At 35.9% G+C, this 21,022-nt stretch overlaps 1 pseudogene across 1 annotated transcript in view; it reads left to right on the top strand.

Annotated features, from left to right (window-relative positions):
- Positions 1-20,050, top strand: part of LOC309808102 (ferritin heavy chain-like) — a 112,132-nt pseudogene extending 92,082 nt beyond the window's left edge. The window contains exon 2 of the transcript in view: positions 19,452-20,050. The product of the transcript in view is annotated as a ferritin heavy chain-like (transcript). The remainder of the gene's footprint in view (positions 1-19,451) is intronic.
- The last annotated feature ends 972 nt before the right edge of the window (positions 20,051-21,022 follow it).

Raw genomic sequence — 21,022 nt, 5'->3', positions numbered from 1 at the left:
TCATTTAATATAATTACTATCATCTAGAAAAAGACAACCAAACTTTAACCTGTCACCAAAATAAAGATGTGATAAGTTAGTTTCAAAATCCTGGAGGAGGAAATGAAATGGGCATGGAGGAAAAAATGATATTCCCTTGCTCCTATCTTCATAAAGTACTTCTTAATTTATTTATTTAATACAAAGATATTAGAAATTTCCAATAATATACCAGATTAAATTTAACAAAATTTGATTGTAAAAAATGTATTTCCAATGCTGTATATTCTAAAGTGACATGGTTCCATTTCTTAAACTGCCCTGTGCCTTAATATGTTCTTTAATTTATAAATATTTTAGTAAAATAAATCTGAAAAATTCGCCCTATAAAATCACTTCTTAGAGTTTCCCAATGCCCATGAGTTCATTAAATGCCATTTACAATAACGGATTCAAGAAATAAATTTAATATTTGTTAAGCGCAGTGTTTCCTAAACTCATTTGACTTTAGAAAAGATTTTTTTTTCAAGTAATACCTATTAAACTCTCAAATATCAAGTGGAACATCCTTTGGAAATACACCAGATAAGAGAATATTATCTGTGTTTACAATTCAGATTAAGCAAGTTATAAAAATTAACACAATATTACATTTATATATTATAAATAAATAACTAAAATACTATTTCTGGAATTTAAATCTTCAGTATATGAACTGAATAATGCAATGAATCAGGCAAAAGGGAAATAAAATTGAGGAAATACTACAGAATGTTAAATAAAAGTTACAGTGATTAAATATATGAGGGATAATTAAGAAATATGGTGATTAAGTCCAACACAAAACTAGCAGAAGTTCTAAAATCAGTTAACATAAGAAACAGAGAAGAAATCATCAGAGACATTAATAAAATAATATCCCTTAGCTGAACAAATATCTGAGTTTTCAGACTGAAATAGGTCCACAGAGTAATGTACAGAGTTCAAAGTGTTAAAAAAAGATTCATAGCGAAACATACGCTGATGAAATTTCAGAAACTTAAGTATAAGGCTTTCTAAAAAGATGTCAGAGCAGAAAAACAAGGGACCTACTAAGGAATCAGATGTACATCTAACCCTTTACCAGAACTGCTGGATACTAGACGTCAACAGAATAATGCCTGATAAAAACTATTTTATACCAATAGTTTATACCCAGTCAGATGACCAATTCTGTGAAAAAAGAAAAAAAATGCAAATGCGAAGAAAATTTTCCCACCACATGTTCATATTTTTAAAATTCTATTAAAAGTATTTTTACAAAAAACTATTGCTTCAAGTTATGTCAGAGTGTTCTGCCTATGGTTTCCTCTAGGAAGTGGTATAGTGTCCACTCTTAAACTAAGGTCTTTAATCCATTTTGAGCTTAGTTTTGTACATGGTGTTAGAGAACATTCTAATTTCTTTCTTGTACATGTAGCTATCCAGTTTTTCAGCACCTCTTATTGAAGAGACTGTCTTTTCTCCACTATATATTCTTGCCTCCTTTGTCACAGATTAATTGACTGTGAGTATGTGGGTTTATTTCTGGGTTCTCTATCCTGTTCCATTGATCTATGTGTGTTTCTGTGCCAGTACCATACTGTTTTGATTACTGTAGCTTTGTAGTATAGTGTGAAAACAGGAAGCATGACTCTTCCAGCTCTGTTCTTCTTTCTCAAAATTGTTCTGGCTATTCAGGATCTTTTGTGTTTCCATACAAATTTTAAAATTATTTGCTCTAGTTCTGTGAAAAAATGCCATTTGTAATTTCATAGGGATTGCACTGAATCTGCAGATTGCCTTGGGTAGTATGGTCATTTTAACAATATTGATTCTTCCAGTCCAAGAACACGATATATCTTTCCATCTGTTCCTGTCATCTTCAATTCCTTTCATCAATGTCTTATAGTTTTTGGAGTACAGGTCTTTGCCTCTTCAGGTAGGTTTATTCCTAGGTATTTTATTCTCCTTGATGCAATGGTAAATGGAATTGTTTCCATAATTTCCCTTTCTGACATTTCATTGTTAGCATATAGAAATGCAACAGATTTCTGCATATTAATTTTGTACCCTGCAACTTTACCAAGTTCACTGATGAGCTCTAGTGGTTTTCTGGTGACACCTTTAGGATTTCCTATGTATAGTATCATGTCATCTGCAAACAGTGACAGTTTTTACTTCTTCCTTTCCAATTTGGATTCCTTTTTTTTTTTTTCTTCTCTGATTACCGTGGCTAGGACTTCCAAAACTATGTTGAATGAAAGTGGCAAGCATGGGCATCCTTGTCTTGTTTCCCATCTTAGAGGGAATGCTTTCAGCTTTTCACCATTGAGTATGATGTTATCTGTGGGCTTATCATATATGGCCCTTATTATGTTGAAGTAGGTTCCCTCTATACCCACTTTCTGGAGAGTTTTTATCATAAATGATGTTGAATTTTATCAAAAGCTTTTTCTGCATCAATTGAGATGATCATATGGCTTTTATTGTTCAATTTGTTAATGTGGTGTGTCAGACTGATTTGGGATACTGAAAAATCCTGGCATCCCTGAGATAAATCCCACTTGATCATGGTGTATCATCCTTTTAATGTATTGTTGGATTCAGTTTGCTAGTATTTTGTTGAGACTTTTTGCATCTATGTTCATCAGTGATATTGGCTGGTAATTTTCATTTTTTGTAGTATCTTTGTCTGGTTTGGGTATCAGGGTGACGGTGGCCTCAAAGAATGAGTTCGGAAGTGGTACTTCCTCTGCAATTTTTTGGATTAGTTTCAGAAGGATCAGTGTTAACTCTTCTCTAAATGTTTGGTAGAATTCACCTGTGAAGCCATCTGGTCCTAGACTTTTGTTTGTTGGAAGTTTTTAAATAACTGATTCAATTTCAGTACTGGTAATCAGTCTGTTCATATTTTCTATTTCTTCCAGGTTCAGTCTTCAGAGATTGTACCTTTCTAAGAATTTGTACATTTTTTTCTAGGTTGTCCATTTTATTGGCATAGAGTTGCTCATAGTAGTCTCTTAGGATCCTTTGTATTTCTGTGGTGTCAGTTGTAAGTTCTTTTTCATTTTTGATTTTATTGATTTGGGCCCTCTCTCTTTTTTTCTTGATGAGTCTGGCTAAAGATTTATCAATTTTGTTTATCTTTTCAAAGAACCAGCTTTTAGTTTCATTGATTTTTTTGACCGTATTTCATTTATTTCTGCTCTATTTTTCGGATTCCTCTCCTAAAGTAAAGAAAATATAAGCAAAAATAAACAAATGGGACCTAATTAAACTTAAAAGCTTTTGCACAGCAGAGGAAACCATCAACAAAATGAAAAGACAACCTATTGAATGGGAGAAAATATCTGCAAATGATATGACCAATATAGGATTCATATCCAACATGTATAAACAGCTTATAAAACTCAACATCAAAAACAAACAACCCAATTAAAAAATGGGCAGAACTGAATAGACATTTTTCCAAAGAAGAAATGCAGATAGCCAATAGGCATATAAAAAGATGCCTAACATCAGTAATCATCAGGGAAATGCAAATATTGGGTGGGCCAAAAAGTGCCTTCAGTTATTAAGGAAAAATAAAAGACACATCTTTCATTTTCACCAAGAACTTTATTGAACAACATATTCACCCATTTGTTCCACTACCTTCTGCCATTTTTCAGGCAAATTCATGATTCCATCTTCCCATAACATTTTATCTTTTTGAGCAAAGAACTGTTCCAGGTGCCTTTTACAGTCTTCCGGGGAATTGAAAGTTTTTCCATTAAGAGAACTTTGTAAAGACCAAAATAAACGGAAATCCAAAGGTGCAATGTCTGGTGAATAGGGCAGATGAATCACAACTTCCCAGCCCAGCTGTAACAGTTTTTGCCTGGTCATCAAAGAAACATGTGGTCTTGTGTTATCCTGGTGGAAGATTAATGCATTTTCTGTTGACTAATTCTGGATGCTTTTGTTGACTGCCACTTTCAGTTGGTCTAATTGGGAGTGCTACTTGTTGGGATTAATCCTTTGGTTTTCTGGAAGGAGCTCATAATAGAGGACTCCCTTCCAATCCCACCATATACACAACATCACCTTCTTTGGATGAAGACCAGCCTTTGGTGTGGCTGGTGGTGGTTCATTTCGCTTGTCCCATGATCTCTTCCATTCCACATTGTTGTACAGTATCCACTTTTCATCACCCATCACAATGTGTTTTGAAAATGCAACGTTTTCATTACGTTTCAGTAGAGAATCGCAGGTGGAAATATGGTCAAGAAGATTTTTTGCACTTAACTTATATGGAACCCAAACATCAAAGTGAGTCACATAACCAAGTTGGTACAAATGATTTTCAGTGCTTGATTTGGATATTTTGAGTATGTTGGCTATCTCCCACGTGGTATAATGTTGATTGTTCTCAAGTACTGTTTCGATTTGATTGCTATCAACTTCAACTGATCTACCTGACCATGGAGCATCATCCAGCGAGAAATCTCCAGCACGAAACTTCGCAAACCACTTCTGACATGTTCAATCAGTCACTGCACCTTCTCCATACATTGCACAAATCTTTTTGTGCATTTCAGTTGCGTTTTTACCTTTCTTGAAATAATAAAGCATAATATGCCAAAATTGTTGCTTTTTTCTTCCATCTTCAATATTAAAATGGCTACACAAAAATTTACCAATTTTGATAAGTCTTTCTTTATATGCATGCTGATATGACAGCTGTCACATACAATCTAACAAAACTGTTTTGAAGAAAGTTAAAGACAACTAAGTGCTACTAGAGCCATCTTACAGAAAAAACTGAACGAACCTTTTGGCCCATCCAATAAAAACCACAGTGAGATATCACTCCACACCTGTCAGAATGGCTATCATCAAAAAGTCAACAAATAACAAATGTTGGTGAGGATGTGCAGAAAAGAGAACCCTTGTACACTGTTGTTGAGAAAGTAAATCGGTGTGGAAAACACAGTGGAGTTTTCTCAAAAAACGAATGGCAGAGATACCATGTGACCCAGCAATTCCACTCCTGGGTATATACCAAACAAACAAACAAACACTAATTCAAAAAGATACATGCATCCCAATATTCAAAGCAGTGTTATTTACAATGCCAAGGTATGGAAGCAACCTAAGTGTCCATCAACAGATAAATGGATGAAGAAGATGTGATATATATATATATATATATATATATATATATATACATATATATATATATATATACACAATATATATATATACACAATATATATATATACAAATATATATATAATGGAATACTACTCAGCCATAAAAAAGAATGACATTTTGCCATTTCCAGCAACACGGATGGACTTGGAGGGCATTATGCTAAGTGAAATAAATCAGACAGAAAGATAAATACTGTATGATATTGCTTATATGTATCATCTAAAAATACAGCAAACTAATTAACATAACACGAAACAAGCAGACCCACATATATAGAAAACAAACTAGTGGTTACCAGACATGAGGGGAAAGGGGAATATAGGGGTGGGGGAGTGGGAGGTACAAACTCTTGGGTGTAAGACAGGCTCAAGGATATATTGTACAATACGGGGAATATAGCCAATATTTTGTAATAACCGTAAATGGAAAGTAACCTTTAATATTGTATAAAAATTTTAAGTACTTTAGCAAAATAATTTTTAAATGAAAGAATAATATGAGAATTTTAAACAGTGGTGATACCATATGATCTGTAAGAAGAAAATAAATCTCCAAAGAAATAAAAATAAATACATTATGGCTGCAACTAGAGAAAACCCGCATGCAGCAACAAAGACCCGACATAGCCAAAAATAAATTAATAAATAAATACATTTTTAAAAATAAAGAAAATAAATAAATAAACACACAAGACTTTGGAAACTGAGACATTTACCTCTTAAGCAGTAGGTGATTAACATCACAGATTTATATTTGTTACTCTATAGATCCAATTGCAATCCTTGATTTTTCCATGAATAATAACAGATTTTTATCTCTTTCATGGTGCTTACAACAATGCCCATGAAAAAGCTGTTTTCTAAAGATTTGATTCATCTTGGATTATTCTTTTATCACAGTATTTTTCATGACAGAATTAATTGTTCTAAACATGTTTATTAACTTGTCAAGGGAATATTTATCATTTCCTTTGTTAGATGTAGCTGAATGATGTTTTCTACCTAACTAACAAGTATGCCTTAGTTTCTCCTTGTGAATGAGGAATGATAAATGCCTCTTTTGCCTCTGGCTCTTCCTCTGTAAACTGGACACAATATAGATTCTTTCTAAATTTCGTATGAAATCAAACAAATGGGTTATTTGTAAATCAATATAATTTATGTAACATGGTTTTGCATGTTATCTGTCTCAGAATAAGCATCCAGTATAATATTGCTATTTCATACAGTATAATTAGAATTAGAAAACAGAAGTAAACTATATTCAACGCATAAAGGGGAAGCAAAAGTCATAGAGATCTTCTTATATCTCACAAATATTTTCATTTATTTATAGGAATATGCTTTAAAGTCTCAAGACATTTAGTAGATTTCATGTTTATTTATATAGTAAGAGAATTTTCATAAGGGTATAATTTTAGCTTCCTTACTTAGAAAAATTCTGAGGAACTTATATAAGAGCCAATGTTTCAACCATTCCCTTTAATAATACTGTAACTAGCAAGCTAATGAGTATTCACTTCTCTAAAATATCCTAAAGTTCAACTGGGCAGCTTCAAAATTTTTCATATGACTGTTGATTAAAACTTTTATTTGTACCTTGTATCCATTTCATTTTTTTTACTTTCCAAAAGAATATATTGTATAAAGGACTCATATCTAGGATATATAAAGCACTCTTAAAACTCAACAATGAGAAAACAAGCAACCTAACTTTATATATGTGTGTATACACACACACACACACACACACAATCTATAAGAACAAAAGAAAGAAAAATATATATACACATATTTTTACCAAAGAAGATATACAGATGGCAAATAAGCATATGAAAAGATGCTCAACATCATATGTCATTAGAGAGATACAAATAAAACCACAATGAGATATAACTACACACCTATTAGAAGAGCTAAAATCCGATAACTGACAATACCAAATGCTGTTGAAGTGCAACAAGAACATACATTCATTGCTAGTGAGAATATAAAATGATACAGTTATTTGGGAAGACAGTTTGACAGTTTCCTACAGAGCTAAGCATAGTTTTACAATAGGATCAGGCAATCATATTCCCCAGCTAATTGAAAACCTATATTCACACAAAGGCCTATACCCAAATGGTTATAGCAGCTTTTTTTATAATTGTCCCAAACGGGAAATAATCATATCATATTATCCTTCAACAGGTGAATGGATAAACAAACTTGGTATTCGAGATGATGGATACTTCAGGGGATAAAAGGGAAGAAACTATAGATTCACAGAACAACATGGATGAATCCTAAATGCATGTTGCTAAGTCAAAGAGGCCAAATTCAAAAGTCTACATATTGTATGATGCCGTTTATTCAACATTCTGGAAAAGACAAATTATAGGGATGGAAGACAAATCAGCATTTGTCAGAGGTTGGGAGTGAATGACTACAAAGGCCACTCACAGAGAATATTTTAGGTTGATGAAACTGTACTGTATGGTACTAGGCATAAGATACATGACTACGCATCTGTCAAAACACGTAGAATAGTACATCAAAGGGTGAACTTTAATGTATGCAATTTTTAATCAGAGTATCCTGGATGTAATGCATACTGGGACAAATAAATTTAACTGTATTCCCAATATATGATAAAACGGCACTGAAGGGGGTGGAGAAAAAGGAACTGACATAAGTGACTTTGGAAAATGATGTTCTGATTGGTAAATCTAAGACTAGGTGCAAAAATAACTGTACATAAACACCATTTTAGTTGGTAAGTTTGTTTCTCACAGGAATACAGTTAAGAAATATGAAAACACATTTACACTAGTGTAGAACAAATAAGTAAATAAATGGTAAATAATTTGAGTCAGGTTTCTCACTGTTAGTAACAGAAGTTACAAATAAGCAAGAGGCAAAAGCTAGAATGAACCACGTGATACTGGATTAGAGTCAGACATTAGTATGAACTCACGTTTAGTTTAATAGGTATAGAGATAGACACCTATAGAAAGGATTATAGATATGTGTATACATTGGTTAATATACATGCATATATTCCATAACTCTGCGGAGAGACTAGAAACAATGACACCAAGTAGCAACAAACACATCTAGCATCCAGGCCTTAGTTTCTAAACATGGTTCTCCAAAATGACAAAAACCAGACATCCTTGGAGAAATGACTAATTCTAGGCCTGGGGCAATGAAAACACAAGATGAGCCTGGAGCATTATGTAGGGACAGGAAATAAGGCAGCACTCAAAAATCAAAAGGATACAGGCAGATCAAAGGGACACAAGAACCCAACTGAAGGAGCACCTGATGGCCTAAGCTGGAACAATTTGAGTCATAAAATTAATTAAACTTTAAAGTTATAGAGAAATATAAAATAAATATTCATGAGTCCATACTGATAGAAATAACTGAATACATAGATAAATGGGGAAAAAGGTACAAATCTTTCTTACAAAGAATTTCAAATAACATATGTAAATACTCTTCCCTCCAGGAGATGGGGCTTAAGCTCCCTCTTCGGAGTATTGGCTGGATTCCAAAAAATAGATTATGGAAAGGGAACAATAGTAACTTCACAGTGAAGAAATCTGGCAGACCTCACCTTAACCAAGTGATCAAGGTTAACATCACCAGTAAGTCATTACTGACACAAGGTGATGAGGAAGACATTTCACCTCTATGGTAATCTTCCCCAAAACCCCCAAAACCCTGGTCTGTCTAATCATGAGAAAAACAGCAAACAAAGCCAAATTCAGGGCCATTCTACAAAAGGCTGGCCAGTACTTCTCAAAATTATAAAGGTCATGGGAAACAAGGAAAGGCTGGGAACCTGTCAGAGACCATAGAAGAGAGATGATAACTAAATTCAATGTGATATACTTGATTAGGTCCGAGAACAGAAAACAGACATAATTGTAAAAAAAAAATCGATAAATCTGAATAAAGTCTGGAGTTTAGCTAAAAGTAATGCACCGCTGTCTTTTTAGTTTTAACATATGTACTACGTAAAATAGTAACATTAGAGTAAGATGCGTGAAGAGTATATGAGGACTCTCTGTACTATTTCTGCAACTGTTTGATGAATCTAATATTCTCAAAAGAAGGTTTAGTTTTTGTTTAAGTGCATAGTTGCATTGCATTATGATGAATCAACACAGAATAGCTATTAAGCATAGTAGAAACTGTAGCTCCTGTAAAGTGCAGATTTGCAAAACCCCCTCTCTCCATATAAATTGTATCAGAATTTTCTAGAAATGGAGCCAAGAACCTGCATTTCATATAGCTATAGGTGAATCTTATGCACACCAAAATCTGAGGATTCCATTTCTAGAGCCCTGTGCCTTTTATAGTCCCAAAAGACTTTTAAAGGCTTTAAAAACCAAAGTAGTAATGGTATTATCCAAGGTAACCAAATTTGAAGAAAGTCAAAATTCAGCATATGCAAGATAGTAAGGAAAGATAATATGTATATAACTGGTGGGCACACAGGATAACAGGGTCATGATAGTTTGGCAAGTGGATTCAAAGTATGCTAAGTATCCAAGTGGCAGCTCAAAGACTAAAAGTGGAAGCAACTTGCTTATTCAATCAACCCTTCCTGGGTTGAAGAAAAGTGATATTGCTATGGAGTGCAGAGAAATTACAACGGGCCTGTTCAATCAATAGGCAACAACTGCCTTAGTATGAAGTGATACTACTCCAAAAATGAATAGTGCTGTACTGACAACCAAAACCAACACCACTAAGCTAATAAACAAATGCTCAAGCAAGTTGAAAGGCTCTGACTGGAGTGTTCTATAATGAACAGATGAACAAGGGAATGAGAATAAACTGAAAATCAACGTGATGAAACTCACTGGTTAAATGAAGCCTAATTGGTCTCAAGTATGACATCCTGTGTGTCTCTGCCCACCCTCAGTTGCCTACCACATTTACTGTGGTAGAATTCATGCTGGCTCAGGGCACCAGTTTTGAGCCCCAACAGATTCAAGTAGTCCACAACCTTGCTGCCTCCTCCACCCACACAGCATATGCCAGCCCTCCTCTGACACCCACATTCCCTCTGAATGAACCCACTTCGGCATTCTTCTGCCTGCATCAGCTAGCCCTCACTCATGTTTACCATTTATGATGGTTAATTTTACATGTAAACTTAGTCTATGGTGCCTGGTTCTTTGGTCTAGAAGCTGCTGTCAAGGTGTATTTTAGATGTGATTAACTTGTAAATCAGTAGACTTTGAGAAAAGCAGATGATTCCTCCATAGTGTGCTGGACGTCATCCAATCAGTTGAAGGCCTTCAGAATGAAGACTGAAGTCCTCCCATGAATAAAGAACTATGCCTCCAGACTGCAATAGAGAAACTCTGTCTGAGTTTCTAGCTTTTGGACTCAAGACTGCAACATGAACGTTTACCTTAATTTCCAACCTGCTGACCTACCCTGCAGATTTCTGACTTGCCAAGCCCCACAATCACATAAACCAAAGCCAATAGACAATTCCTTAAAAGAAATCTCCCCTCCCCACATATATACATTTGATCCTTGGACAACATGGGGGTTAGAGTGCAGTTAAAAACTGCATAATCCGGTTCTGCGTCCGCAGATTCAACCAACCACGAATCGTGTAGCACTGCAGTATTTACTGAAAAACATCCGTGGATAAGTGGACCCACACAGTTCAAACCCATATGGTCCAAGGGTCAACCGCAATACGATAGCTTACCCTATTATATAAAATACAATAACCTATTATATATCCAATCCAATACAATATAATATAAATATCCTATTAGGTCTGTTTCTCTGGAGAACCCTAACTAATACACTATTCTGATCATTTTTCTACCAGTAACACTGTAACCATCTTCTCTTATAATGAAATACACTGCAGCTATTTTACCATTGCTACACCCAATGATATTTTTTCTTAGTAAGGTATGATATTTAGATAAGTTATAATCAATATATAGACTGAGAGATTCCCATTTTGTTCTTTGCATCAAATAGCATAGAATCAATATTCCATATCCTGGCTGAGTATCAGAATCACTTGTGGCACTTCTTAAAAGTACAGTTGATCCTTGAACCACACGGACTTGAACCGGGTGGGTTCACTTAATCTACAGTACTACTCAGTCTGGGGTTGACTGAATATGAAGATGTTCAACCATAGATACGGAAGGCCGATTGTAAAGTCATACTTGAATTTTCGACTGTGTGAGGGTCCACACCCTTAACCCCAAAGTTGTTCAAGGGTCAACTGTACATATGCCAGAGTTCAACCCCGAACTTGCTGAATCAGAATTTCCTCAACTGATTTTGATTCACAGCCAACGGCTGGAATCCCTGGGCATAAAATCATTTGACCACAGTATCTGCAACAGGATCTAGTCCAAGGTCACTTTTTTAAATAGAGAACTTGAGGTTAAGGGAGAATAAATTACTTATTCAAATTCCCAAAAAGGGTAAGAATGAACAGTATCAGGCTGCTATGTTTTTCATATTTCTATAAAGTACCTTTTATTTTCTTATATAGACATTTCCAGAAAAAAGATAACAAGTGGCATTCCAATCACTCAGTGCACACAGTTATGCATATCTTATCATCTGATCCACAGCTCCAGTTCACTAATATAGATAGATTATAATATTTAGAAAATAAAAAGAGGCAGCTCTATTTTATAAGGTAGTTCATGCCATGTACACATCAAACTATCTGGTATATAGTTAGAAGACCTTGTAAATAGCTAAAATCTTGGCTATTAATTGTGTTGTAATAAAACTTTGAGGACATGTAAATGGTACTATGTTATGTTTGATGATTTAATCAAAGAAGGGTGACCTCACTTTCCTAGTGATGGAACTTCGGTAGATGCATTCAAAGAGCTAACATAAATCTTAGCTTATTTTCTAGTAGCTAGCAAAAAACTTCCAAAATCACTTCATATTGTGGATATGAAAACACAAAATAATCAATAACCTCAGTTTTTCACTACCGCTGACTTCTAACACTCCATGGCTTCTAATACAACATTTGTATTTTTTAAAGAATTAAAAATGGACAGAGTATATACATACACAATCAGCTAAGATGCATGTTTCCACTAGTGTCTGCTTTACCTAACTAACGTCCAATATTGGAAGGGTAGGCAAAAATATTCAATATTATTATTTTTTTTAAATTATACCACTCTAACCCTAATTATAAAATACAGAATCCTATTTTATATTAATAATCATATCTCTTTATAATAATTTACTACATATATATTCATACTACAATCCACATTAAGGTACAAATTTTAGCGAACATTAACATTCGTGATCAAAGCCCAATATGTACGTACGAATCTGTGCACTCCATACATACATACACACAGAATGGTTTTCTAAGATGTCACTGGACGTAGCGCAAAATGTGAATTGAGATGTTATTTTGTAGAGAGTTCTAATATTATATTATTACCTGTTTTCTCTTGTTCATTTGACCCAACAGCATTCTTTTGCAACAAGATAGTCTGAGGGATGCTCTACATCATCCAGCTATGAAACAGAGTTTTATAAACCCAAGTGTCCCATAGAGACATTTACTCCAAGGAACTGGTATAATTCAAAATGTAATCTAACCAAACATGCTTCATAGTCTGGCTAGGAGAAGCAATACCATGGTTTATAGAATAGTGTCTCTGGAAAGAAAAGGAAGTGGACTCTTGGTTCTGCATAAAATCTTGTTAATCCTATTTCCATTTCCCCCTCCTACATTTGTAACAACTGAATAAACTGATTATGTTTTTTTATCTTGTAGCTGCAATCTCTGTAGACAGACTGATTAAAATACTTACATTGATGTGATCAATATAGTTACCAATCAATAACGCTCCAGGAATTGATTTTTATAATCTGAGGAATTCTGCACCTTGATTCATTTATATACTATTGTCTTTTTTTCTAAAAATTAGGGATTGTTAATGTGGAAAATAAAAAAAAAGGATTAAGGGGGAAGGGCCACGAAGGGAAAATTGCAGTTCTCTACAGCATAACTGAGGAATACATGTGATTAAGGAAAAAGTGATGATTTGGGGGGGGGGATAAAAGCGTGGATAATTGATAGAGAACTCGTGAAAGAGGGAAGCAATTGTAAATAGATTATTGTGGATGTGGAACTGACATTTCCAGTTATCATTACTGTTTTTTGTCCTTGACAGTTAAGATCAGAGGAATGTTAAGCAATGTTTCAATAGCTGCATGTATAAGAAAATAATATTCCCGCCACCAGAAGCTGCTCTAGTACAGCTTCCCCCTTCTACTCTAGGCCATGGACTCTACCACACAGACACTCAAAGGCAAGAAGAGTGTTATCCCTTAAAATTGTCAGTAGTTCTCTTCCCCTCAACTCCCAGTTCCAACAGCCTCTTCCCTTTCTAATGGGCTGCCTTTAGCCTCACCTTCCTTCCCAGATCCAGCAGTTACTCCACAATAGATCTGCATTGCACGTCCTGTAAAGGAATGCAAGGTTTTGTCTTGGCGTTCAGTCTCTCTTCCAAGAGATACACACACACACACACACACACACACACATATAATGTATAAATTCATATTACTGCCAATGGTTTCAAAGAATCACTTTTCTGGCAGAAGAAAATCAAGGGATTACATTACTAATGGAGCATTGAGTCATACAGCTGACAGTATTTGGCAGATTATTAATGAGCCTTTAATCCTGGGTTGTTTGTCATGTATGAAATCAGAACTGAAGAGCACCATCTACATTAGCAAAAGCAGGTTGATAATCTTTCTATTTAAAGAACGTATGCCAATCTTTTAATTCACTTTATAATAAATGAGATTTAAAATCATTTGGGCAGAAAGTTACTAAATATCAGATATTTCCTAGAAATTTGAAACTTTAAATAGGTTTAACTGACCTTAACTACTCAGATATATTTGGAAAATGGCAAAAGACTTCAAGAAAATAAGTCAAAAGGACATTGTTTATTTTTCATGTATGAACTGAAATATAAAAAGGTCAGAGGAAAAGTAATAAATGTGAGTAATACACAGGAAACACTTTACAAAACATTTACTTTGGAAACTGCTTTTTGCTGAGTTTAACAGTGGTTGGTTGAGGTATCATATTTTTATAAAAAAGGAAATCAGCAAATAAGTCATTGAGAATATGGTTTAAAAGTTTAGAAAATTAGGGCTTCCCTTGTGGCGCAGTGGTTGAGAGTCCGCCTGCCGTTGCGGGGGACACGGGTTCGTGCCCCGGTCCGGGAGGATCCCGCATGCCGCAGAGCGGTTGGGCCCGTGAGCCATGGCTGCTGGGCCTGTGCATCCGGAGCCTCTGCTCCGCAGCGGGAGAGGCCACAACAGTGAGAGGCCCGCGTCCTGCAAAAAAAAAAAAATTTAGAAAATTAAAATGTGAGAGCACATTACTTATGTCAAATTATGAAGAATAATGATTACATTAAATACAAGCTTATTAACACATTGGGTTAATAGTATAGTAAGGTATGGAATCATAAGGAACATTTTATAAGGATTTTGCATTTTTTTCCTAACTTGTTTGGAAAAACTTACACTTGATTTTAGTGAAACAAAGTATCTACACCTTCAACCAAGACATTCTGGATTTGTAGGTTGACTAACACCATTCCACCAAAATTATTTTCCCTAAACCTAATTGCTATGTAGGAAAAGGTATGAGAACGTCTATAGCAATTTCTGTATCTGTGACAATAGTAGTAAAGATTTCAAACAAAATATTATTGAATATATATGAATATTTCAATATATATATACATATTCTATTATCAACTCATTAGCATCTAATTTTACATTCATCACATATACATTCTGTCAGTGAACATAGTGAACTGAAACCGACTCTAGGGCCCATGAGATTAAAGTCAACGCCTGTTGCAATCATTCAGCATTTAGCACAAAGCTGGAATATATTAGGTCCTAGATAGTTATTGACTAGATATATGGTGTGTCCATGCCATTCTAACTCAGTGTTCTCTACCTGTATTGGTGAATTCCATGGATCTGTTCTTGTGTTTACATCCAAATGAAAAATGACTGGAAGCATTTTCAGAATTATCTGGATCTGTCTATAGCTCAATGCAGCAGCACAAACTCACTGTCCATGCCTGCGTGTGTGTTTTGAATCACACTGAGTGTGACTGCTGCTAGGCTGGCATGTTCTAGTGTAAAAAGGACAACTGTCGCATGTCCACCCTTATAGTCACATTTTACCAGCTGCAAACACTAAAATTTCCTTTTAAAGTGATGACTGGGAGGTGAAAAATAGTTTAATAGAATGAAACTCAAAGGGAAGAGTGTTATCCCTTAAAATTCTGTCAGTAGTTCTCTTCCCCCTCAATTCCCAGTTTGAACAGCCTCTTCAGTTATTGAAGTTACTGAGGCTTTTAATGGTATTTCATGAAATCAACAAACTGCATCAGAATTACTTTTCACAAACTAATAAAAAAGAACATGGACAGACACTATTTGAATGATGACTTCCACTACCTGAAAGCAAAAGTACGTTATGAATCATCATATGAGCTAAAGTACGTCATGTCTTCAGTACAGAAGGGCGGTAGAGCACTGAGATCTTTCACGGATGTCGGGACACAGACACGGCGCACTCGAAAGGGAACCTGCATCTCGTCAACTAGTGTGTTCTCAGTGACAAGGGACTGTGTTTAAGACAAAAACCATAATCGGGTGCATAATTGGAACTTCTTAATTTTAATAGTTTTATAGTTGTATTTGCATATATTTACAAATTGTCTGGTTTACAGTTATAAAAGCATACCAATTTCTATGCCTGGTTTTATGTTTATGCATATTAAACTAAAATTATAATAGTAATTTATCACCATTGGGTGTCTTTGATTTTTTTTCCTTCTAAAGGAAATAGAGTTTAAATATATATTCAACATCTACTCCCACTCATTTTTTTAATTTGGACAAATAATGAGACTAAAGCTTTTCATAGGCCACTCAATATTTTAATTTATATTTTTGAGCCCCTACTATGTGAAATTTAGCATCACAAGTTGAACAGTCTTTGTTCTAATGGAGCTCATGGTCCAGCCAAACTTCCCAAACTACCTAGAGAGGAATCCAATTCAGAGTGTCACTCTCTGCTATTTATAAGCTCTGTGTTTGATCATCTTACATACTTTAATTCACAATTTCTTTATCTGTGAAATATGGGTAATAATAATCAAATCTAATCCAGTATCTGTAATAATGAGGTAATGCAGAGTGAACAGCCCAGAGATATAGAATATCGATGTATCACTTTTCACTACCTCTCATTAAATGATTGATTTATACATATGTATACACACACACACACACACACACACACACAAAACACAGAGAGTGAGATAAGCCACCGACTGCTGCTACTTATGGTCTACTTCCTTAAGATTATACCATTGATCCTACTTCATCTATTAATTTTCAAAGAAGGAATTATATGTAACATTTACTAGCACTTAGCTACAAAAGAAATACAAATATGAGGAGCTTACAGAACAAGTTTTTATGTTAGTACCTATAAAATACCTGTCATATAATAGGTGCTCAATAGAAATATGCTGAATGAATGAATGAGAGCTAATCATTGACACGGAGTCAGAACTTATTGTCTAATATCAGTTGTGTAACTATTAGTTCTGTAACATTTGTAAATTAATGAAGGGAACTGAAAGTCAAAACAGTTTTTGCAGATTATAGCATGAGAATTTTTATTTGTTGACTCTGCATTTATCATGAGTAATACTGTGATAGCTAATTTTTATATGTCAACTTCAAAGGGGGTACCCAGATATTTAGTCAAATGTTATCGTTTGTGCCTGAAAGGGTGTTTTTCCATGAGGTTAACATTTGAAATAGTAGACTAAGTAAAGCAGATTGCTTTCCTTAAAGTCGATGAGCCTCATACAATCATTTGAAGGCCTGAATAAAATAAAAATGCTGACCTTCCTCTGAGTAAGCAGGAACTCCTCTTGCCTGACTGCCTTGGAGCAGGGACATTGTTTTTTCCTGCCTTCAACTTGAATTTCCTGGGTCTTGAGCCTCCTGGCCTTTGGACTGGACCTACACCATGGACTCTCCTGGTCTCAAGTACGGCAACTGCAGATTTTGAGACTTGTCAGCCTCCATAATCACGTGAGCTAATTCCTTATTTTATATAATATACAAATATATCTTCTATTGGTTCTGTTTTTCTGGAGAATCCTAACATAATACCAACACTGACCACAAACATTTCAAAGAAACCTTCATCTTATAGTCCTATATTGATATTTTAAAAGACATTATCTTAGCACAGACCAAGTTATAAACTATAAAATTTGATTATCAAATTTTTTTTAATTTCGGGGGCTTCCCTGGTGGCACAGTGCTTAAGAAACCACCTGCCAATGCAGGGAACATCCGTTTGAGCCCTGGTCCGGGAAGATCCCACATGACACGGAGCAACTAAGCCCATGTGCCACAACTACTGAGCCGGCATGCCACAACTACTGAAGCCCAAGCACCTAGAGCCCGTGCTCCGTAACAAGAGAGGCCATCGCAATGAGACGCCCATGCACTGCAACAAAGAGTAGCCCCCACTCGTTGCAACTAGAGAAAGCCCACATCCAACAAAGACCCAATGCAGCCAAAAATTTAAAAATAAAATAAATACATTTAAAAAATAAAATTTAAAATTTTTCTAAAAACATCATCTGCTCTGAAGTTTTTTCATTCTGTGTTTGTATTTAGCTTTACATTCCTCATTAAAGAAAAACTGGATGCAATGTTTTTGTTTAGATATATGTATATTTCCTTCATGGAAATTTGAGGTTCCAGTTCATGCTAGTTTATTGATTTCCCTTTAAAAAGTTAGATTTTAAACCTTAGGTTTCTCTTAGTTATAACATGTATTTTAACATTATCTTCTAACCTAGGGAGTAATGATGAGGGATTAAAAATCTGAGAAACACCATTATCACCCCTTAGTAGACATAGAACCATTCAATAGTATTATTTTAATATTTGAAGAGTAAAGTTGTCCAGATAAATTAATTATTAAATGATCTTGGGACATAAGGAGAAAATGTTCTACAAAATCAAGATTTCTTCTATTTAAATAGATTCTTCCAGTGAAGTCTACAATGGACTCTTCCAAGGAAATTTTTGAAAGATTGCAATTATATTAAGACTAAACACTGGTGTTAAGCAAACATAGAATACAATTTTATCTCACTGAGAAACTGATCATGTAGTTCTTTTCCATCTCTAATGTATGATCCTATCATTAACATCAACTTATCAAATAGACATTGTTATTATTCTATTTCTTTACAGACTCAACAATTAAATGCCTCTAAAATTGCTCAGATAAGTGTACAAAGTGACAGTTGATATTTGATCCTTTGCTTCCTTCATAAACAATGATTATAGCACAGCATGAGCTTTCAAAGAGAAATAAAGGGACCCCCCCAAAAAAGTTCATTAGTCAAAGTCATGGTAATAAAACTGTAAGTGAAAACAGCTATTTTATCCAAAAACTTTAAAACCATTGAGAGCACTTAAAACAGTCCATCACTCTTTCTTGTACCTTGAGAACAGAGACCATGTCTGATTCTTCTGTGTATCTCCAGAGTCAAACACTGACACATATTTGGAATACTGTCTATAAATGGCTGTTGAATTAATTAATTATAAATACCTAGATTGGTCTTATGTCTTCCACTATAACATCCTTAACTTCTAAGAAAATATTGACTTATACATGTGTAATATCTTATACGTATTTACTGGAGACAAGAAAGGGAGAAAAACAGTAGTTTTTTGTTTTGTTTTGTTTTGGTCTGCTTCTCCACTAGAATACAAACCTCATGGGAACAGACTTTGTCTTTCTTTGTTACTAATATATGCCCAAATCCCATACCAGTGCCTGGGCCATACTAAGTAATCAATAAATATTTACTGAATGAATGAATGAAAGATAATTTGAGATCAATGGTATTTCCTACCACTGTGGCTCATTCCATACAACATCATTGAGGGGTTAAAAAAAATGCTTGCTGAGTGGCAGTGAAAGGACAAATGAGGCTGGAGGGGATAAATACATCCACACAGTTAAGCTCTTTCTCTAAGAATACACCTAAGCCTTTTGTTTTCTGACAAACAAAAGAGAAGTCTGCACTTACCCAAGACGAAGGAAATTGCTAAATCACGTGAAAGGGACTCCGAGACAGGTACCGCAGGCCCCGCGGCTTCGCCTTCACCTTGGCCTTCACACCCACCACGCTGCCCGCGCCGCCCTCGCAGGTGCGCCAGAGCTACCACGCCGACTGCGAGGCCGCCGTCAACAGCCATTTCACCCTGCAGCTCCACGCCTCTTTCGTGTGCCTGGCCGTGGCCTTTTACCTCCACCGCGACGACGTGGCCTTGAAGCACTTCAGCCGGTTCTTCCTGCGCCACTGTGGGCCCAGGGCCTGAAGCGCCTGCAGAACCAGCGCGGGGGGCCGCCTCAACTTCCAAGACATCAGGAAGCCAGTCAGTGACGAGTGCAAGAGCGGCCTCAAGGCCATGAAGTGCGCCTTGTTCCTGGAGAAGCTAGCGACCCGGAGACTGCTCCACTGCACCAGCTGGCCACCGACAAGTGCGACCCCCACCTGCTCCACTTCCTGGCAACTCACTTCCTCAGCCAGTAGGTGGCGCTCATCAGACAGCTGGAGGGTCATGTCACCACCCTGAGCATGATGGGGGCCCCAGACATCGAGCTGGCAGGGTAACTCTTTGACAAGCTCACCCTGGGCGACAGCGACAAGAAGAACTGAGCCTGGACTGGACTTCCCCAGAGCCACGGGGTGACCAGAGCCCTGGTCACCATGCCTGCCATGCAGACGGCAAGAGTGCCCTTGCAGAAGAAGTTCACTTAAGTTTTGGTTTTGTTTTTTTTTTGGCAACAAGGGCAGGACTCTCTTTTCCTGGACTTTATTTTATCACTTAAGTTTTTTTCTTCCAGTTTTTCCGTTTCTTCCACTAAAGTTATTGGTTCATAAATAAATAAAAGTCTCTGGTTGATTCATGTGGGCAAATCTCTCATTTTTTAAGTTTTAAAACAGGTATCCAGGAGTTTCTGAACACAGCCATACCCCAACCAGATGCAGCTCAGGATCTCCACAGTGGGAGGGAGAAGGTGTTCCATGGGGCCCTGGAAAACACAAAATCAGTCTTCCCCTTATAAATAATGTAGGTATATGGGGGTAGACTGGGGTGGGGTGGGGTGAGGTAGGGGTACCTGGTGAACGTGGGTGCATGTGCATAGTGAAAGTATAGAACCATAGCCTGAAAATCATGATTGCAGTTGCCTCTGGGGAACAAGTGAAGGGAATGGGATTGGGCAGGGATTAAAATAAAGGGTGTCTGCAGTTTCACCTGAAATGTTTATGTGCATTAATTATGCAAATACTAATGGTTAAGTATGAGTAGCAAGATGGGGGGTGGAGGGGTTTGGAAGTCTGAATGGTGGAGTATCTCTTTGACAAGTTCACTCTGGGCAACAGTGATAATGGAAAAATGAGTGTTAGGCTGTCTTGCTCAGAAACACGGAGGTGACCTCCCATGGTCACCAATGCCTGGCATGCATGTTGTAATAACAAAACATCCACTTATATATGTTTTCTTTCTTTGTATCATATGTATATATGCATGCTTGTGTGTGTGTGTGTATACGTATATATATGTATAAACATATATATATAGATATATAGATATATATTTTAACTCCAACAAGCAGCAGAGCTCAT

The sequence above is a fragment of the Mesoplodon mirus genome (genome assembly GCF_964341445.2).
Source record: "Mesoplodon mirus genome assembly, chromosome: 7".
Taxonomy (NCBI): domain Eukaryota; kingdom Metazoa; phylum Chordata; class Mammalia; order Artiodactyla; family Ziphiidae; genus Mesoplodon; species Mesoplodon mirus.
This window is presented reverse-complemented; position numbering and strand designations above follow the sequence as displayed.